We start from the raw sequence: 20,514 nt of genomic DNA, 5'->3' as shown, positions 1-20,514 counted from the left end.
CTGTGAAAAAGGCAAATTCCATGCTAGCGATAATTAGGAAAGGTATTGAAAATAAAACAGCCAATATCATAATGCCGTTGTATAAATCTATGGTGCGGCCGCATTTGGAATACTGTGTACAGTTCTGGTCGCCTCATCTCAAAAAGGATATTCTAGAGTTGGAAAAGGTTCAGAAGAGGGCAACCAGAATGATCAAGGGGATGGAGCGACTCCCTTACCAGGAAAGATTGCAGCATTTGGGGCTTTTTAGTTTAGAGAAAAGACGGGTCAGAGGAGACATGATAGAAGTGTATAAAATTATGCATGGCATTGAGAAAGTGGATAGAGAAAAGTTCTTCTCCCTCTCATAATACTAGAACTCATGGACATTCAAAGAAGCTGAATGTTGGAAGATTCAGGACAGACAAAAGGAAGTACTTCTTTACTCAGCGCATAGTTAAACTATGGAATTTGCTCCCACAAGATGCAGTAATGGCCACCAGCTTGGATGGCTTTAAAAGAAGATTAGACAAATTCATGGAGGACAGGGCTATCAATGGCTACTAGCTGTGATGGCTGTGCTCTGCCACCCTAGTCAGAGGCAGCATGCTTCTAAAAACCAGTTGCCGGAAGCCTCAGGAGGGGAGAGTGTTCTTGCACTCGGGTCCTGCTTGTGGGCTTCCCCCAGGCACCTGGCTGGCCACTGTGAGAACAGGATGCTGGACTAGATGGGCCACTGGCCTGATCCAGCAGGCTCTTCTTATGTTCTTATGTTCTTATGATTCCATAAAGGAAGCCACAGGCCTGAACATACAGGATCTGAGCAGGGCGGTTTATAACAGATGCTATTGGAGGATGCTGATTCATAGCGTTGCAATAAGTGGTAATCGACATGAAGGCATATAACAACAACAAAACCAAAGTACATGAGGTACCACATTTTTTTAATAAGAAAGCAAAGCAAGCATCATAAGCTAACATAACATAGTTAAGATGAAGTCTTATATGTTATGTATCAATAAAGTAAAAATGTGGGAAGGTGGCATTTGAGTGATGGGCAGTCACTAAAACTCTGTTAGCACTACAAATAAGAAACTCAAGCTAGTACAGAATGCAGTGGCTAGACTGTTAATGGGAGCAGACAGCTAAAACATCTGCACTTGCTGCCCATATGCTACTGCACTAGGTTCAAGGTTCTTGTATTAATATACAAATCCTTGAACAACTTGGGTCTGGGATACCTTAAGGACTGCTAGTTTGATCACTGAGATCATCTGGAGAGGCTCTGTTAGTTGTCCACTGTGTTTTAGAAGCCTGACTGGCCAGTTCCATATTGTAGAAAACTCTTCCAACAGAGATTTGGCAGGCATTTTTATTTATTAAAAATTGTTACCCACACCGTACACCATAAGGCACCAAGGCAGGCTACAACAATAGAATATACAATTATAAAAACAGATAAAATCATTAGTTATAAAACCATTTTAAAACTGCTCCAAATGGAACATAACAAGTTTCAGACATTTCCTGAAGACTTTTTTATGCTGACAGGCCTATTCAGTTGTGTTTCTTCCCCCAAGGTGAGCCAGTCAGTTTTATGATTATTTTGTATTGTTTTTATGGTATTATATGTCTTATTGTACCTGTATATATTGTTGCACACCACCTTGATATTTTATATGAGTGGGTGGTTTATAAACATTTTATAATTAAAACCTCTGAACTAGTGACTGCCTACTATTAAAGTTACAATCTCAGGATTCTGTTGCATCCTATTGGCACAAAAGAACGTTACATTGAGAGAGGGAGAGGAACTCATACACATGAAAAGTGCTTCTCCACCTAGAACAGAAAACCACTATGCAGTGCAGAACTTTGGACCAGAAGTGGTATATTGCTTTCTTTTTAATTTATAAAGTACAAATGGAAGCATAACTATGGAAAACACATGCAGAAAAGGCATCTGGTAGCAAAACCCCCCCTTGTTTAATTAATCCCATGAGCTCAGACAGTTCAAAAACCCTTGTTGAATGTAATAAGATATAACTTTTATATCTATTGCTCACAAGTAGAAGGGGGGGAATTTATGTTCTTTGTGTGATATTGAGAGAAGTATGAGATTCATTTTATATTTTATTTAAGATATTCAAAATGTCTCACCAATATTTGTGTCTTGCCTCTTTATTTCCCTCTCTGATTACAAAGGCACATATCAGAAGGCACTGCTACCCAGAGTGCTGTAACTTACAGTAAAGTTTGCTTGACCCCCAGAAGGCACAAAAAAGGCTGGTTAAGAATATAGGGATGAACAGAACGAGTAAGTTGACTCCCCAAGTTTAGGAACTCTACAAAAACTCCAGAGTACATTTCAGCACCCCGAAGGGATTCCACAGTGTATTCTAGGTATGTACAGAGTCCTCCAGTATGCCAAACAGGTGACAATATTCCAGTACGCTTGACATAGCGAATGCCTCATGTGTAACAGATGAGGCAACACTTAGGGTGCCCCCCTGGAATGCACTAGGCCAGCTTCTCCAATCTCATGCTGATTGGGGCTGTTGGGAATTGTAGTCCAAAACATTGGGAGGGCACCACATTGGGGAAAGCTGCTTTAGGCCTTGCCTCCTATGCTGCAAAGTCTTCAGTACACCAAGTGGGCAGTGGAGCAGAATAGAGGGTTTTGAATTTTCACTTCATACAAGACAAAAGGTTATGGAATGAGCGGTGAGAGCTTGTGGCAAATGGAGCAGAAGACTGGACTACAAGAATGTTAGGTTGGCAGGTCTACCTGGCATGATGGGAAGTGCTGGATTATCAAAGGGCTTTGGAGAGCAAACAGGTATTTGGGAAGAGACCAAAGGACAGGTGGGACAGGTTTAAATAGCCCTTATGTCAGTCCTGCCCACCCCTGGCATCAGTGTTGCGTGTATCCTCACACTGAAGCTGCTTGCCAGGTATTTGTCCAGGCATTGCCTTTCATTCCATAAGCAACCAGAAAAGCTGCACCTGATTCAGGCATGATGGCTGCAGAAATATATCAAATGACATAATGCTGTATCTAAACTAAGTCTGGAGATCTCATGATATCAGGACATGAAATCTATCTCTGGTGGTTTTGCTGGTATGCTTTTATAAAGCAAGAAGAGGGTTACACAGATTAATGCAAACACTGCTCTCACCACTATGTAATTCTTACTAACATGCTGAAGTCTCGTGTTAATCCATGGAGAAAGTCAACAGAGTGCTGAAGAAAAGGAGCCGGAAAATTCTGCTTAGTTGTGTTACTGTTACAAGGAAACATGACATGAAAACTTATCTGAGGTTTTAAATAACCGTGAAAGCAATTGCTTTAAAATTAATGTCTAGCTTCAAAATGGAATAAAAATGCTACAACAATCCAGATAAGTGACTGAGTCAAAGGCATGGGATTTTGGTGAGGAAAAGTGGATATAAAGTGGAGAAAAGAAAGCCAAGAATCAATCGGCAGAAAACTTGAATGGTTTGCTTTAAGTCATAATGCAAACATAACTGAATTCTTTAAATAAGAAATACTAGGATTTTGTAAATTGTGGCAAGACAGCAGACTAAACTTGCACAATGCCTTTTTAAAGACATTTTAAAGTGGCATTCTCTTCCTTCAAGTACCTCTTGAAACCTGTTCTTGGCTCCTGTTCCTTGGAAATACTCATTCTTCCATTATTCCTTTGCTGCTTGACTGTACATATATGCAATATACATCTCAATATACCAATAGGTGCTTGCGACGATGTGGCCAGCAATGTGTCCTCTCAACCCTTGCCCTTCTTGGCTTATTAAAGCTTGCCGAGGGGGTTTGACCGAGTGGATCCAGGGTGTGGTTAACACATCATTGCAGGAGGGAGTGATTCCAGCCGCCCTGAAAGAGGCAGTGATCCAACCATTCCTGAAAAAGCCCACCATGGACCCATTGGTTTGCAACAACTACTGATCGGTTGCAAATACCCCCTTTTTAGGGAAGATGATTGAGAGGGTTGTGCTGCAGCAACTGCAAGTAATCTTGGATGAAACAGATTATCTTGACCCATTCCAGTCTGAGTTCAGGCCTGGTTATGGGACTGAATTGGCCTTGGTCACCCTGATGGATGACCTTTATCGAGAGAAGGACAGGGGGAGTGTGATCCTGTTATTCTTACTTGATCTCTCAGCGGCTTTTGATACCATTGATCATGGTATCCTTCTGGGCCGACTTGGTGAGTTGGGTATTGGAGGCACTGTTTTACAGTGGTTCCAATCCTATCTCCAGGGTTGCTCTCAGAGAATAGCACTGGGTGACTGTCTTTTGGCCCCCTGGCAGTTGTGCTGTGGGGTGCTGCAGGGTACCATCTTGTTCCCCATGCTGTTTAACATCTATATGAAGCCCTTGGGAGCAGTCATAGGGATCTTTCGGGTGAGGTGTCAGGAGTATGCTGACGATACCCAGCTCTATTTCTCTGGATCATCTGAATCGGGAGAGGCCATGCAAGCCCTGGACCACTGCCTGGACTCAGTGGTGGGCTGGATGAGGGCCTGTAAACTGAGTCTGAATCCTAGCAAGATGGAGGTGCTGTGCATTGGTGGTTCCCAAGTTTGGATAATTAGTCAATTGCCTGTTTTGGATAGGGTTGTACTCCCTCTGAAAGAGCAGGTCTGTAGTCTGGAGGTGCTCCTGGATCCATCTGTGTAGCTAGAGGCCCAGGTGACCTCCGTGGCTAGGAGTGCCTTTTACCAGCTTGGGCTGGTAGGACAGCTGCAGCCGTTTCTGGACCGGGATAGCCTGACCACTGTTGTCCATGCACTGGTAATCTCCAGGCTAAATTCAAGGCTCTAGTTTTGGTGTACAAAACCCTATACAGCTTGGGACCAGGATACCTGAAAGACCGTCTTATCCTTTATATACCCAGTCGATCACTATGCTCTGCAAGTAAGGGCCAGCTGCAGATACCATCTTATCAGGAGCTCTGTTGCACACAACATAGGAAACGGACCTTTACTGTAGTGGCACCTGCCCTGTGGAATTCCCTCCCTTTAAATATTAGACAAGCAGCATCGCTGTTATCTTTTTGGCACCGACTGAAGACCTTCCTCTTTCAAAATGCCTTTTATCCCAGCCTGCATCTGTGTTGGAGTTGCTTTTTAATGTTTTAAAACTTTTTCTTTTTTAAAAAAGATGTTTTTAAAGCTTTTTAAAAATGTTTTTTTTAAGATGTTTTGTTTTAATATATTTTAAAGTCTGGTTTTTTATGTTTTAAAGTGTTTTTAAAGTCACTGATTCATAGGGTTGCCATTAGTCGTAACTGACTTGAAGGCACATAACAACAACAAAGTGTTTTTAGTGCTTTTGTTTGCCGCCCTGGGCTTCTACTGGGAGGAATGGCATGATGTAATCAAATAATAAATAAATAAAATAAATAATACCAAAATGTGACTCCAGACATGCTTTTATCCAGACACTTCTGGTCACATGAGAATAGCCTGCATGGAGGTTCCTGCCCGCATGTTTCAGGAAGACTTTCTGCCAATGTCTTTGAGGAACGGGAAGGAGCTATGATGCAGTACCACCCCCAGTGCAAAGGTCACTTGAGAAGGGGGGGATTTCAGCACAACAAAGTCAAAAGAATAACAATTGTATAAGGTTGATCCCATATGCCCTTTTGATGAATGAATGGTCTTGGAAAGTCAGGATAAAAGTACGGACACAAGCAGGCAAGAGACATATGGTATCAATTTTATATCTCTGGACAGACTCTTGCAGCTATTTGCAGGGTAGAACACCTAGTACTTCACCTTAGGATTGGCACTTCAAATAATTCTTCAGTTCCTTTTTAAAAAACTGTGCAGCACTTTGGCAGGTTTTCCTGCTCTGAGATAGGGTAGGTGTTAAGACTCTGGCATTGCATTTTTATTTTGAACCTGAATGTGTTTTGTAGTATACATTCATTCAGCAGTTTGGATCCCCAAAGATCTTTTACCATTTTTTAACTTTGTGTTTGCGTGTGTGTGTCTGCGTACGCACATGTGTAATGACCTCAGCGTGCTGCGGATCTGGCTCTTAGCATTCAGCTTAACAAGAAATGTTGATAGTAATAAAAACAACATGATTGTGTTTATGAAACAGGCAGTTTCAATTGCTTGCTGGGAAGACAAAATAAGGCTTATTTCATGATACAGCACAAGAATTTAAAATATTAAGTAAATCTGCTAGAGATTACTTGGTTGGAAAAAATGGCCAAACTACTTTTTTAGACTTGTGGCCTAGTTTAAACTATAACAATAACTTAAGGTCAGTCCCATAGAGCCAGAATTTAGCACCTCCCCTCAAATGATGAAGATATAACATTTATTTGTCTACTTACTGATAGCCATGCCAGGGACCAGCAAATTATTCAGTCTGATGGCATAGAGGAAATGATTGACAGATCAACACATTCCTTTCTGTTGATTCCATATCTAAACTGAAATCTTAAGCTGAAATCCTACTCATACTTACCAAAAACTCTCATTAAACTCAGTTCAGCTTCTCAACAAATTTGTTTTGAAGTATACTTTAAATCAGATAAAAAGCAATGTATGGAAAACTGTATGCTAGTGTAGTACAGACAAAAAAAATGATAAAAGTAGGAAATGTTACCATGTCTCCTTCAAATGTCAGGGAGTTGGTTTACCTAGCAATTAGTATGTGCCATACCTCATCATCATCCTTTTTATTTATATGCTGCCTTTCCACAAAAAAGTGTGCTCAAAGCAGCTTACAATACAGTAAACACCAATTACAAAACAATTTCATAACAACAAAAATAATCAAGCAGCAATAAAACAGTAACATAGCAACAAGTATGACAGCAAACACAAACCCCTTTTCAACACTATAAATATAACAACATTACATCCATTAGCAGGCAACATTACACTACTTAGCAACATAGCAAAAATAAAAGGAAATTAGACAGTTTCAACTTTGCTCCTAGAGACACCTCACCCATTATGTTCCTCACAGTTCCACTTCTGCAGCCACTTCTTACAAGCCCTTCAAAGGCAGGGAGTAGTGGGCTCAGAGATGCACAGGCTGATAAATTACTAAAGATTTCAGTACATGAAATATGGCTTGATGTGGTGTACATCTCTAGCCCTGTTCAGGAGTTAACAAAAACAGGTAACTTCCCATGTGAAGGAAGCAGTGCCCCCACCATGCCCGTTATTGTCATATGAGTTGAAAGATTACTGCCTTCAGCGGGGAGTCTCTTACATCTGTGAAGGTTCTTTGTGCGTTTTGGAACCCAGGGTATTTTCAGATACAAGGTGCTCCCAGCTGCAGACAGTCACCTTCCACCAGATGGAAAGCAATGAAAATGGGCATGGAGGATGAAGCTAGCACACCCATCCCTTCTATGTAGCATTTTTGTAATGCCTGAAGAGGGCTCCTATTGTAAGTGTGCTGGATGGCAAACTGCTGGGTGTCATCTTTATGTTCTTATGGTGATAGCTCTTAGCTTAGTTGTCATCTGAAAAGGAGTGGACAAATTCATGGGGGACTGCTCTACCAAGTACTTGAAGCCATGATTCAGACTGCCAGGGTCTGAGGACAAACAAGAGAGGAGGGCTGTTCCCTTCCTGTTCAGGGCGATGTAAGACAATGTCTAAACAACAAATTAATTAATGATTAATGCAATACTAAAATATTCCTAGTTATTAAAAACTTATCTTCATATTGCAGTTCAGGGTAAACATTACCATATTAGACTAAAAAGGCCTGAGTAAACAAAAACATCTCTAGCCAACATACAAATCTCAACAATGGAGAGGACAGACACTACTCCAGGGGAACATCATTCCAGAGTTGAGGCCCCACTATGCAGAAGATCTTCTATGAATCCCCTCACCATAAATCCTCATGGACTATGAGCGGAGCCCACCCATCCCACCTTTGATCATAAGGCTGGTACTGAACAAGGTGCTCAGGCAGATATTTGGGCCCTGAACCGTTTTGCACTTTATAGCCCATTACCAACGTTTTGGATTGGGCTTGGTAGCTTACAAGCAGATAGTGTAATGCCTTAAGAAGTGGTGTCGCATTGTCCCACCTTGCTACCCTTGGCAGCTGCATTCTGCACTATGCAGCTTCTGGGTTGTTTTCAAGAGTAGCTGCATTAGAGTGCATTGCAATAATACAAATGTGAGGCCACCAGGGCATAAGTTACTGATACTAGACTATCTTGGTCCAAGAATGGCTATAGCTGGCGAACCATCCAGAGGCACTCATTTTTACTGAGGCCACCTAGGCCTCTAATGACAGCAGTAGGCCAATGAGTACGTATATCTGTTCTAGCCTTGCATATGTATGCGTTAACTGTGAGGCTGATCAGACACAAGTAAAGCATCATCTGCCAACTGTGTGGTGGTGAGGGCGGCAAAGAAGGCCCACTTCTCTGTCTCCATCACATCCCCAAGTAGCTGTCCAGTGCAGCTTTTTCATATTGTCAGAGGTCTATTGACATCAACTCCAGGAAATGGAGTTTTACACCCTTCGGAGGCCAACTGTGAAGTGTTAGTGAGGGTGAAGTTCTCACCTATGTAGCAATCTTGATGCCTCATCCACATCTACTGTAGTCCCCAATGAGGTGTCCGGTGCAACATCTGCTGCAACTTCTTGGCATCAGTTTCAGTTGATACAGCCTGATGATGTGGATGCTTGCAACAGTGTAGCCAGCAATGTGTCCTCTTGATCCTTGCCCTTCTTGGCTTATTAAAGTTTGCTGAGGGGGTATCGAATGGATCCAGGGTGTGGTCAATGTATCTTTGTGGGAGGGAGTGGTCCTAGCTGCCCTGAAAAAGGTGGTGATCTGACCAATCCTGAAAAAGCCCACATGGACCCATCAGTTTATGACAACTACTGCCCAGCTGCAAATACCCCCTTTGTAGGGAAGGTTGTGGTGCAGAAAATGCCATGAAACAGATTATCTTGACCCATTCCAGTTAGGCCTGGCTATGGAACTGAATTGGCCTTGGTTGCCCTGATGGACAACCTTTATTGGGAAAAGGACAGGAGGAGTGTGACCCTGTTATTCTTATTTGATCTCTCAGTGGCTTTTGATACCATTGACCATGGTATCCTTCTGAGCTGACTTGGTAAGATAGGTATTGGAGGCACTGTTTTAAAGTTGTCTCGATCCTATCTCCAGGGTCATTTTCAGATAATAGCATTGGGTGATTGTCCTGGCAGTTGTGCTGTGGGGTGCCACAGGGTGCCATCTTGTCCCCAATGCTGTTTAACATCTATATGAAGCCCTTGGGAGTGATCATCAGGAAATTTGAAGTGAGGTGTCAGCAGCAAGCTGATAAGACCCAGCTCTATTCCTCTGTAACATCTGAATTTGGGGAGACTGTGCAAGCCTTGTACCAGTGCCTGGACTCGGTGGTGGGCTAGATGAGGGTCAATAAACTGAGTCTGAATCCTAACAAAGATGGAGGCGCTGTGGGTTGGTGGTTTCCAAGTTTGGATAATTGGCCAATTGCCTGCTTTGGATGGGGTTGTACTCTGCCGGAAAGAGCAGGTTCATAGTTTGGAGGGTGCTCCTGGATCCATGTTTGTCACTAGAGGCCCAGGTGGCCTCAGCGGGTAGGAATGATTTTTACCAACTTTGGCTGCTAAGACAGCTGTGGCTGTTTCTGGTCCAAGATAGCAAGACCATGTTGTCCATGCACTGGTAACCTCCAAGCTGGATTACTGCAATGCACTGTATGTGGGGCTGTCCTTGAGGTTGGTCCAGAAGCTGCAGCAGGTGCAAAATGTGGCAGCATGAGTGTTCACTGGGGCAGGGTATTGCCAACATGTTACCCCACGACTGAAAGAATTGCACTGGCTGCCCATTAACTACCGGTCCAAGTTCAAGGTTCTGAGTTTGGTGTGCAAAGTCCTATGCAGCTTGGGACCAGGATATCTGAAAAATTGTCTTATCCTTTATATACCCAGCCAGTCACTGTGCTCTGCAGGTGAGGGCCTCCTGTAGATACCATCTTATCAGGTCCGTTCCACGCAACACAGGAAAAGGACCTTTAGCGTTGAGGCACTTGCCCTGTGGAATTCCCTTCCAGGGCGGAATATGCACACGCGTGCACACACACACCAACTTCCTAAGCACAATGACTTACTATATGGGACAAATAAGCAACAGGGGAACTGTCAGTTGGCTAAGGGCATGTTTCTGTAGCTGAATGTTCTCTTAGAGGCCTGGATTTTCATAGATGCTTTTGGGTTCGTTTGAATTCATTTTTGTCTAAGTTGCAGTATTAGCTAGGTTCAGTTGCAGTGTGGAACTACACCATCTCAAAGACTGCTCCCTTCATTTGTGCATGTATACAATATATATGTGGTGAGGACTGCTTATATAAACACCTGTGAGCCATTCTGTAGGTCTAATACTTGCATGTAGACATTATTGAAATTTTAAAATATAAGCACATATGTTAACACCTGGATTATTATTTTTGTGGTTGGAGGATTGCCCAGTGGAAGTCAGGTAGAGGTCACACTCAAAATCTGCCTGCTAGGCTTACATATTAAATGAAAAGATGAAGAAATGATCACATCCTGGAATCTTGACCTTCCAAACCCACTAACCTTTCATTTATTAACTGGTTCTTCTACTGGCTTTGTATACAAGGATGCTTTGGAATTATCAGCAGTAAAACAAGTAATACAAACAAGCCATTTGCATATGTTTTCTTTGTCCAACAGTTCCCAGTGGTCAGAGAGATTCCTTTTTATAATTTCTATGGCAGAGGGAGCTGTCTTTTGGAACAGCCAACCTGCAACTGAGCCAGGATTTGAAGTCTTCTGGGTTTCCATGCTTAGAAAGTTATGGGTATTTGGGGTTCGATCAGTGTCTAAATTGCTTTGGTCAAAGAACAAGACAGATAAACTGCAGCCAGTTTGAACCATTTAGTCAGACTTGATCCTTCTACACATTCCTCAAATGCTTTTAGAATCAGTTCTCATTAAATAGACTGCATGTGCTTTGGGAGTACAGTAGTTACAAAAGCCAGCTTTTAGCCAACCAATTTTATGTTACAAGGGTCTGCATTTTCTCTACAGTAAATGTTACTTCTTTGTAAAACACACACACACCTCTTGTTTCTCCTTTCTTCTGTCCTCCACATTCTGAGTGCATCCCTGCTCAGGAATGTGAGACTTTTTATTCATGGTTTCTTTCACTCTCAGGTATTTTCGTTGTGTCATACTGGTGGGAACAGTGAAATCAAGCAGCGTATCATAACTTTCACTTAATGAACCAGAACTCAGTGGGATTAAATTTACAGGAAATGAACCTGTGTTATACAATGCAAAAGCCTTTTCAACTCTGGCATGGCAAGTTCATTAACATCACCTCATTTGTATGTAAATGTGGCACCTACTGAGAGAATGCTAAAGGAAGGGGAAAAGACTAAAATCTTGCACATTTTGAAAGTGGTGTGTTCTGCTTTGTTGAGAACATACCAATGTTTCCTCTTGATCTAATTGTCTACATTGCTTTTTGCAAATAAGTTTCCAAAAAATGAACAAAAATGCAAGTATTAGCTGTAGTCTTCTACAACTCTGTAGTATTCTTTGACAACGTGATGCATGTAGAGCTTTCTTCAAGGCTGAATGAGGAAGGTCCTGCATTTGCAGACTTCTATGTGCTTGGGAATGCCAGAAGACCACATCTCTATCTCTATCTTGCTATCTAGCTGTACACACCTACACCTACAAATGTATAACTCTAAAGGAGATTTTGCATGCTCTTTCCAAACAAATATATTCACACTTTCCCAAAGCATCAGATAAAGAACTGAATGTGTATTTGAGAATGGGAAAATCCTTGAGGGTAAAAATAATGCCTTGTGAGCTCCTGTAGCTATAAGAACAAGCTAGGTGAAGGGCATAATTTTTAGCAATAATGGTCTAAAGGCTCTTTCCCACGCTTACTGATCCTGTACAATCTGGCACTCCTACTGATGCATTTGCACCATGTCTGCCTCCCCATCACCCTTCACCCTCTGCTTCCCAATAATCAACAGTGCCTCAGCTGTTATTTTTTCCTTGGCACTGTAGGCTAATTTATTCACATTCATGCACCCCTCCCTGTCCTCCATGCAGGTAAGCAAGAAACATTAGGCAAAAGCCTCAAGGAAGCTGCAAAGCATACCTGGCGAGCAGTGTAGCTCGGAAGGGTGTGTGGCCTGGGGAGAGTCCCGAGGGCCAGATATTAGTATATATATAGTGTCAAAAGTCAAGCAAGCTGTACAGTGAAGGCACCAGATGCACCTCTGCGGGGAGGGAATCCCACAACTTAGGCGCTGCCACATTTGGCCCCTGGGCCTGAGGTTTTCCATCCTCGGTCTGGATAGATAATGCCTACATGGACTGGCAGCAGCTCTCTAGAGTTTCAGATGGGAGTGTTACAGTGGCGGCTGGGGGCGCTGCTCTGAGGTCACAGGGGCATGGCCAGTGAGGTCATGGGGGTGTGGCCAAGGTCTGCTTTTCTTCCCATCCTCCCGCATTGAAAGATTCTTTGGGTGCTTCAACATTGCAGTTTTACAAATAGAACCTAAAGAAGCTGAACAGTGCCTTACTTTGGTTTAGCAGGGGTCCACAAAAGACAATAAAATTATTAATAAAATGTATATATGTATAAGCACAATGGTTACAGCATTGAGCTAATATCTGGAATATCCCCACTTAGCCATGAACAACACTAAAAACTCTTTTAAATAACCCTCTCATTCTGCTTGCCTGTGCAACACAGTGGCCACTCTTTTCTTTCAAACTGCATCTGGTTAGATGCAAAACATTAATCATGCACATACACGCACACACACAGAGAATGATCCATTTGGGTCCCACTTTTTCCTCCTCTTCCTCTTCCCCCTCCAACAGTCAGCAAAAGGCTCATCAGGACCAAAGCATACCTTCCATCACTCTGTGGTTTTTCCCCTTGCTCCCCATGCAGCAACATGCAGCCATCCACCTACTCTGCACAATCAAACACTGAACTGAATTCACACAGAAATTTTGCTACTGCTTTCAAAGGCTGACTGCAGAGACAGAACAGTGCTTTCTGCTGTTTTAAGCCTGCTGCTTGCAAAAGCGAGGGAATAGGAACCCAAACTCAGAGAGGAGCCAATGCAGATTGCAAATGCATGTATCTGATTGGCTCAGATTGAAATGCATTGGGGAGGCTCTTCATAGTCTTGTCCTAGGCTAATGCTATGGAACTTCCAATGCATTTCTGAGGGACTCCTCCTGATTGGTTAGAGTTTGGTTAGAATACAGGAAGTGGGCCAGAGTTGGCCAGTTGCATTCCGGTCCGGTGGGATCAGTTTCAGCCTCTTCCCTCTGAGGAAGTGGACAAGGTGCTCTCTACTGTGAGGCCGACCACCTGTCTGTTTGATCCTTGCCCCACGTGGCTCATTATGGGCTGCAAAGAGAGACTGAGTGAAGGGATCAAGGTAGTGGTGAATGCTTCCTTGGAAGAAGGTGCAATGCCATCAGCCCTCAAGGAGGCGGTAATAAAACCCATTCTGAAAAAGCCCTCCTTGAATCCCCAAGAATTGAACAACTTTCGCCCGGTCTCTAATTTGCCATTCTTGGGCAAGGTGATTGAGCGAGTGGTGGCCAAACAGTTACAGACACACTTGGATGAAGCAGATTACTTAGATCCATTCCAATCGGGCTTCAGGACTAGACATGGAACTGAAACAGCCTTGGTCGCTCTGGTGGATGATTTAAGGAGGGCGTTGGATAGGGGAGAATATGCTTTCCTCGTCCTCCTGGATCTCTCAGCGGCTTTCGATACCGTCGACCACGGTATCCTTTTAGATCACCTGGAGGGAATGGGAATAGGGGGCACAGTTTTATGGTGGTTCCGTTCCTATCTCTCAGACAGGCATCAATGGGTAGCATTGGGAGATGAGGTTTCAGACTCTTGGCCTCTCAATTGTGGTGTGCCACAGGGTTCTATCCTCTCTCCCATGCTGTTTAACATCTATGTAAAGCCGCTGGGAGCCATCATCAGGAGATTTGGGCTGCAGTGTCATCAATATGCGGATGACACTCAGCTCTATCTCTCGTTCAAGTCCTCACCAGAGTTGGCTGTGGATACCATTTCCAAGTGCCTGGAGTCCGTAAGTGAATGGATGGGAGGTAATAGGCTGAAACTGAACCCCGACAAGACCGAGGTGCTGCTCGTGGGAGACAAGAGAAGGTTAGGAGATATAGACCTGGTGTTTAATGGGGTAAGATTGCCCCTGAAGGACCAGATCCACAGCCTCGGGGTCATCCTTGACTCCCAGCTGTCCATGGAGGCTCAGGTCTTGGCAGTGAGCCAGGCAGCTTGGTATCAATTACATCTGATACAGAGGCTGCGACCCTACCTTCCTGTCCATCTGCTCCCACGGGTGGTACATGCCCTGGTCTCCTCTCGCTTAGACTACTGCAATGCGATCTATGTTGGGTTACCCTTGAAAACGGTCCGGAAACTACAGCTGGTACAGAATGCGGCGGCATGTTTAATTAAGAACAGCCGTCGCCGTGATCACATCACTCCGGTGTTAGAACACCTACACTGGTTACCAGTTGTCTACCGGGCCCAATTCAAGGTGTTGATATTAACCTTTAAAGCCCTATACAGTTTTGGCCCAGTTTATCTGAAGGAGCGCCTCCAGCATCACCAAATATGCTGCCTGACGAGATCAGCCACATAAGACCTTCTTTCAGTCCCACCAGTTAGAACAGCTAGGCTGGTGAGGACCAGAGAGAGGGCATTTTTGATTGTGGCTCCCACCCTCTGGAATTCCCTGCCCTATGACCTCCGCCATGCCCCCTCCCTGCCAAGTTTCCACCGCGCCTTGAAAACCTGGCTATTTAGGCGGGCATACAAGCTTCCTGGGGTGGGCTAGTCTTATCTTGTTACAGTTATGGGTGGTTTTAGCTCATTATAGTTGAGGGTTTTGGGTTATCTGTTGGTATTTTATATGTTGTATTTTATCCTATTATGTACGTCGCCTAGAGTGGCCGTTAACCCGGCCAGATAGGCGACTCAGAAATAAAATTTTTATTTTATTTATTTATTTTATTCTATAAGATATACAAAAATGGAGGTGCTGAAGGTGCTGTGAGATCCCCTGCCTTACTTAAGACACTACTACTAGAATTCTACCCCTGGGGACAGGGATGGTACTATAGAAATTATTGTGATTGGCTGTGCTATCCAGAGATGATTGGCCAGAACAGAAGATGGACAGAAACAAGCCCAGAGTGTCTCTAAGTGTGAGGTACTGTATTGAATAATCACTAATAGGCAAACAAACCCTTGTGGTTTAAGAACGTACCTATAGCCAACAAATATTTCTATCAAACTTTAAAAAGCAGGGAAATTGGGCAGCTAATGCACCGGGGAGCAGGACACCTGACCTCCTCTCTGAGATATTGTGCTGCCCTACAAATTGGTCAAAATGCAAACACAATTTGGGTTGGTCTTTCACAGTCCAATCTACTTCCTGTGTAGCTTAGAATAATTTGGTAACATGTGCCTCTGAGCATATGGTTATCTACTTTGGGGAAGTGGTAGGAGGCAGGTGCCCAGAATGACAAAGCAATATAATAAAAAGTCACAATTTTATTCCATTTTTATGAATAAAAATTATATAAAAAGCCCAACGCATTTCGGCTAATCACATATAGCCTTCATCAGGTGATGCTTGTTTAAATTCTTCCTTCAAAGTGATGGTATTGTTGATGTTATTCAAAAGATTACAAATTGTCAATAACATGTTCGTCAGGCTGAATCTGGTATTGGGTGTATGAGGTATTAGGCCAGGAGTTCAGTTTTATTACTTCTGCAATAATTAAAGATATATTTAAGACTTCATCCCGTGTACCACAGGTATTGCCTTCCCTCTTTTCTCTTTGTTTCCTCATGGGTGTGTTCTTGGCATTTTGTATCCTTAGGCAGCAGTCTTCACTTGGCAAGCGAGGTTAACATCATGCATTTAAAAAAACAAAGCACGGTTTGGCATTTTAATTATATGTCATGTGTGGTATCCAATGGGTCACACATATTAACAATCCCCCCTCCCCTTACAGCAGTGTTGGGGAATCTCCAGCTAGCAGGCTTAGTTAGGCCTGGCATAAGTCCCAATTTGGCCCCCTGATTATACATGTTCCTTGCTCCTTGGCAAGGGTGGCTTGCTGTCAGCAGTATGGCAGTGCTAGTAAGCCTGTAGCAATAGACTATGCTACAGAGTGCCCCATTGGCAACTTTGTAGGGCAGCTGATCCCAGCAGGCCTCCTGTAAGTGATAAACAGCTGGTGTAAAGCTTACAGTTTCTTGTATCCCTTGAAATGCTGCTCCTCTAGAGGACCCTTGGATCATCTGCAAGTACCTACAGCTAGTCATGAAAATGGAAGAAGTCCTGATACATGCAAGTGACTTGGGCACATACATAGGGCTCTTCAGATCCCAGATCGTAGTTTGGGCTAGAACATCCTATTTTGGAGAAGGAAGATATAGAACAATTCTTTCTTTGAGAGCCAGCAACAATTACATGAAAAAGGAAGACAAAGTAAAAGTCACCTTCAAACAATGTTTGTTCCATGTAAGTGAGAAGAAATTTTATGTATGCCTAGAAAAAACTCAAACACATAAAAATTAGTATCTTCCTTGGACCTACTCCTTCAGTTCTCATAATGCTTACCCTAAATGGAAACTGTGTACATGCGGTTTTCTTAAATGATCCCATATGTTAAATCCTATCAACTTTCTTAGAATTATCAAGGAAGCCCACTTGCACATAACAGAGGTGCACCATTATCAACAGGAGTTCAAGAAATGGCCTGGAGAGTTCAGCAGGTCACCTGACACAGTGCATTAGTGATCCAACTTTACTGACCATTAAATGGTGGTTGTTAAACAGTCTGAGACAGCCAACATAGACTTTCCTTATGTTCTTTGCCTCCAGTCAATAATTAGACTGAAAGCATTTCCTTTTTAAAAATCATAGTGCAATTATAAAAATACTGTAGTTTTCATGCCTTAACTAGAAATATAGCATATTTCATTTTTAAAACAAGAGTACATCCCCAGGCTTGAGATAAATTGCTAATTTGTTTCCAATCTCAGCCCATATGGCTTTAATTTGTCCTTTATTATGTGACACTTTGCATGAAAATATTAATTTAAACATTAATTTATGGCTTTGAGGCATATAATTAATCTTCATTTCAGCTCTTTTACTTTGTCTGATATACCTATAGGGCAAGGAAAAGAAGCACTTAGAAGAAATGAGTTATGAACAATGCAAAATGTATCTAAGAGTATCAACTGTGTAAAACTATTTACTATGACATTTTCACCCTTTCCTTTCTCTCATCAGATTGACTGATTTGAGCATTACACTGGAAACTGGGAATGTAGATGCAGAAATTGCCTTACCCTTCTTAAAAAAAGGAAGAAAAAAGTAACTGCAAAAATACTGACATATGGGTCTAATCTACAATTAGATCTGTGCCCTAAAATGATTTCTGGAAAACATGGATTTGACTGTACATAAGATCAGTATCTCAGCACATGAACATATTTCTGGTGGATCAGATTTTTACATGTTTGAACATTGTAGGATGGAAGTTGTTGCTGAACAAATAATGATTAAGGACAGAGGAGAAGATGGTACAGAATGCAGTGCAAAAAAAAGGAGTGATGGAATGACAATAAAGGAGACCATAAACTTTTGTGATTTGAATTGTAATCATAAGAATTATATCAGTAACTATGTGTTCCTTTTTTCCAATGAGATTTTTTACGTTTGGGAAATTTCCGGGTGAGGTACCCTCAAATTTTAGACATTTGGAAATCTTTTTGCCAGTTCATAGTTGTGCTATTCCTCTCCAAATTGGGAAGGTATACCCCTAGTTTTCTGAAAAATCCAAACTGTTCTTTCTACCTTTGCAGGCACTGAAGTTGAGCCCCTTTTGCAAGTACGCAATTGAATGGAAACATGCTGAACAACAACAACAGTGTTCTAGAAACTTGGGATGGGCATTTCTCTCCTCAGAATAAAAACATGCCACGTTTCACCTTTCTAGCTTGCTTACAGCTATTTAGAATGCTGGTATAATCACAAATAACTACACATCATCAGACATACAACACACACGCACGCACACACACACGTAAAGCTAGGAATCCGTATAAACACAGGAGAACTCAGATAGATCTGATTGTATATACTCCAATAACTGCAGCGAAGAGTGTGAAAGACATTCTTTTTCTGCTTCCTGATATGTGTTCATATGAAAGAACTATGCTGAGGATTGTTTTGTTATCTTACATGTGCACACATGCATACATTTGCCCCTCCTTAATTATGCTTTTTATAGAGAAAGGCACTTGGCGCTGACTGAGCTCAAAATACTCCCTATGCCCACTACAATAATCACTCAGCTATTTTAGAGTGCTTGAGTATTAAAAGTATTTTGTTTCCATTTTGTAACATGTGCCAAATAATATAGGATTCACACTTTATTGTCAGAAGATTTGTGAAAATAATATTTCATTGTTAATTTCCAAGAGAGAGAAAAAAAGCAAAGAAATTGCCTGTCTATACAGCCCTGACAAAGCGCCAGCTCTGTCAGTATTTTGAAAAGATAAGAGTTTTACAGCTCTGTTGAAAATAATCCTGCATTTTCTCTAACTATTCCCTTGATACTTTTATATATATAAAAAAAGTTAGACCAAACAGAATTCCGTCAGGAAATTCCTCAACTCTAACCTTTCAGGGTCAGAGAATGCAGCAGACGGTTTGTTGTCTTGAAGAGTGACCTCAGTTTGTTTCTACTCCAAACAAATGTTCAGATGTTATCTATGTGTTGTCTCAGGAGACTTCAGCACTAACCCTCAGAGATCAACAGTAGCGCTTTTGGCACCACTTTCTATAAGGAATGACTTTCACAGGGAAGTGACCCTTATAGCTAATCATTTAGTAGCACTTCATTTACTGAGCAGTTTCATAAATGGCTAATGGGAGGCCTTAATTGCCTAAGATGTCTCTGCCGCTCTCCTCCTCTCGATCATTCAGATACTTCCAAACATCTGGTCCATGATGAGGTGTTTCAATATATCAGCATGCAGCACAAATAAGTATTTAAAAGGTCATGTCAGAAGCATCTTCCATTCCTCAGTGTGTAAACAACTGTAGGAATATATTGTCAAATGGTTTACATTTGCAAAAAAACCCTACTTGGAAGTATAGGTAGAACAGAATGTTACCTCAGAAGACCTGCATTTCCCTAACAAGTGTTGCCAGTAATGCAGGGATGGGAAAGGGCCTTTGAAAGTGGAAATAACAGGGAAGAGGGAGTATTATCTCTCATAATACTAGAACTCGTGGACATTCAAAGAAGCTGAATGTTGGAAGATTCAGGACAGAGAAAAGGAAGTACTTCTTTACTCAGCGCATAGTTAAACTATGGAATTTGCTCCCACAAAATGCAGCTTGGATGGCTTTAATAGAAGATTAGACAAATTCATGGAGGACAGGGCTATCAATGGCTACTAGCTGTGATGGCTGTGCTGTGCCACCCTAGTCAGAGGCAGCATGCTTCTGAAAACCAGTTGCCGGAAGCCTCAGGAGGGGAGAGTGTTCTTGCACTCGGGTCCTGCTTGTGGGCTTCCACCAGGCACCTGGTTGGCCACTGTGAGAACAGGATGCTGGACTAGATGGGCCACTGGCCTGATCCAGCAGGCTCTTCTTATATTCTTATGTTCTTACTGTCCCATCACCAATTGCCTTTCACACAGGTTTTCCCTCTCCATCAACCCTTATTCCTGAACTGACTGGGAGAAATGGGTGAAAAACAGCTGGGTAGGGTTGGCAAGGGACTTAAGCACCCTGCCTTGCCTGCCAATTAGGGATGGGGAGAAAGTTGGTTCAATTTGAATGTTAATATGAACCTAATTTGCACTTTCCAAACGACATGCAAACCAAAACACAGCTATCCTTCAATAGTCACACTTCTCCGAAGTTTGTGATGCAGTTCTCCAACCAAATAATGTCTACAAAGATGTGTATAATAGCAGATAGTGTGCATAAAAATGCATATATTGGTGAAAATAACATATGAAATGCCATACATTAGGGGAAATTGCTTGCCGAAGTGTGTATATCAGATAAAATTGCATACAAAAATGTGATTATTAGGATAAATTTGCACTAAAATACTGTTGAATATTCATGAGAACTTTAAAAAAAATCACAAACTGATGCAGAAATGTGGAGAATTGAATTAAGAACTGAAATAGACAGATTTGTCCTTCCCTGCTGCAATTCTTCCCAGAAAAATGCCATCCACATAAACACAGGGATTGGGAACTCGGCCTGTGCCTTATAACATGTGATCCCATCCTAAGCTCCATTCATTTCAGAGACTTCCTTCTACATAACTGGCTTTTGATTACTGGGTTTTTCATAAGGAAGGCTATTATG

Source organism: Rhineura floridana, chromosome 9 (genome assembly GCF_030035675.1).
Source record: "Rhineura floridana isolate rRhiFlo1 chromosome 9, rRhiFlo1.hap2, whole genome shotgun sequence".
Taxonomy (NCBI): Eukaryota; Metazoa; Chordata; class Lepidosauria; order Squamata; family Rhineuridae; genus Rhineura; species Rhineura floridana.
The sequence above is the reverse complement of the archived record's forward strand: the minus strand, read 5'-3'. Positions refer to the sequence as shown.